Here is a 2500-nt window from a genome sequence, read left to right as displayed (position 1 = left end):
TCTAAGTCCCTCTTTTCCAACTCTCTCCTGATATCGTTCCGGCGGTGTTTTGACGGGTAAGGTGACGTAATACCCTCGGCCGAGTTTCATGGGCGAAAGTGAAAGTAAAAAAAGACCGGACATTTTAGTGTGCACCGGACCTTCCGGTGCTAATATCTCGGTCGTTCTTTGCGGTAGAAGGAAACGGAGGGCACGGGGCTGTTCCCCGGAGTCCGGACTATCGGGCCATGGTGCGTTTTTACCGAAAAAGTGCATTTTTCGCCGTTTTTGGACCGCTTTTCCGCGAAACGCTTAAAAATTCGTTAAAAATCGTAGGAAGGTCCTGGAGCAAATCGGACACCACCAGCGCACTCCTGGGACTCGCCCGGTTCCAACGGTGTATGACATGCCAGGGTTCCCGTCCGTTTTGACCGCTTTTTCGGGGGACCGAATGGGACCGCTTTGGCGAAAATCACTTAAAAATTCGTTAAAAATCGTAGGAAGGTCCTGGAGCAAATCGGACACCACCAGCGCACTCCTGGGACTCGTCCGGTTCCAACGATGTATGACATGTCCGGATCCGAACAAGCGTTCGGGGTCTGGGTCGTGTTTCGGGACCCTGGTAAGGCACATGACAGTGGCGCTGAGGATGATGATGTTGGAGCAGCCGATGAAGATACTCGCGTCGGGCGGGGCTGAGCGGGGGATGAGCGAGGGCTGAGACCCTCGACAGAGAACCGGGCCTAGGGGACCGGGACTTTGGTCCAGGCCTCCGGGAGTGACATCACCCGAACCGGGGGCATCCCAGGAGCACGATGGTGCCAGTCCCGGTTCGTTTGGACCGCGGGAAAGGGTACTTTTGACCCGACTTCCGGTAGACGGTTAAACACCCATAGACGACCGCAGGAAGGTCCTGGAGCGAAACGGAGGCCACCCTAGTAATCCCCGGAGCGGCCCGGATCCAACGGTGTACGGCATGAGCGGGTTCCGGGCCTTCCGGACCGCCTACTCGCCCCCCTCCCGGGCCCGCTTAGGCGCAAATCGCTTAAAAATTCGTTAAAAATCGGGGGAACGTCCTAGGCGAAATCGGAGACCACCGGGGCACTCCTGGGACTCGCCCGGTTCTTCCAGTATATAGTTTGCCTAGGTTCCGTACGAATTTGAAATCCGGGCCTGGAGCAACAGAGACATCCAGGCCTGCAGAACCAGGCTGGGACATCCAGGCAGAGACATCCAGGCCTGCAGAACCAGGCTGGGACATCCAGGCACAGACATCCAGGCCTGCAGAACCATGCACAGACATCCAGGCACAGACATCCAGGCCTGCAGAACCATGCACAGACATCCAGGCAGAGACATCCAGGCCTGCAGAACCAGGCTGGGACATCCAGGCACAGACATCCATGCACAGACATCCAGGCCTGCAGAACCATGCACAGACATCCAGGCACAGACATCCAGGCCTGCAGAACCATGCACAGACATCCAGGCCTGCAGAACCAGGCTGGGACATCCAGGCCTGCAGAACCAGGCACAGACATCCAGGCACAGACATACAGGCCTGCAGAACCAGGCCTGGACATCCAGGCCTGCAGAACCAGGCTGGGACATCCAGGCCTGCAGAACCAGGCTGGGACATCCAGGCACAGACATCCAGGCCTGCAGAACCAGGCTGGGACATCCAGGCACAGAACCAGGCATAGACATCCAGGCACAGACATCCAGGCCTGCAGAACCAGGCTGGGACATCCAGGCCTGCAGAACCAGGCTGGACATCCAGGCACAGACATACAGGCCTGCAGAACCAGGCTGGACATCCAGGCCTGCAGAACCATGCACAGACATCCAGGCAGAGACATCCAGGCCTGCAGAACCAGGCACAGACATCCAGGCACAGACATCCAGGCAGAGACATCCAGGCCTGCAGAACCAGGCTGGGACATCCAGGCCTGCAGAACCAGGCACAGACATCCAGGCCTGGACATCCAGGCACAGACATCCAGGCAGAGACATCCAGGCCTGCAGAACCAGGCACAGACATCCAGGCAGAGACATCCAGGCCTGCATAACCAGGCACAGACATCCAGGCAGAGACATCCAGGCCTGCAGAACCAGGCTGGGACATCCAGGCACAGACATCCAGGCAGAGACATCCAGGCTGCATGGAACTCCACATAGCCTTGACCTCCAGGCCCACACCCAGACTTGGCTCCGGGGTCAGACACAGTCTTGGAACCCCCCCACCCCCGATAGAACCAGGCTCTCCACACGAGTATGTGAACCCACACTTAAGCACCCCTCCTCGGACTAAACCAAGCAGTACGCAGGCCCTGGAAGCTCGTGCCCCTGGTAAGGCAACTCAGTTTTACGATGTGGCCTTGGGTTGACCGGGGAGAGGCTACCCTCCCCAGCCTCTTCCGGCCGAGCGCCCCCTGTCCGGTCCCTGGATGGGACTTAGACTTTTTCTCGCCATCAACTGAGAACCGGGCCTGCCAGGCCCACCGGCCGAGCACGTGTACCC

The sequence above is a fragment of the Poecilia reticulata genome, unplaced genomic scaffold (assembly GCF_904066995.2).
Source record: "Poecilia reticulata unplaced genomic scaffold, P_reticulata-male-v2 Scaffold_27, whole genome shotgun sequence".
In the NCBI taxonomy this organism is placed as follows: Eukaryota; Metazoa; Chordata; class Actinopteri; order Cyprinodontiformes; family Poeciliidae; genus Poecilia; species Poecilia reticulata.
The sequence above is the reverse complement of the archived record's forward strand: the minus strand, read 5'-3'. Positions refer to the sequence as shown.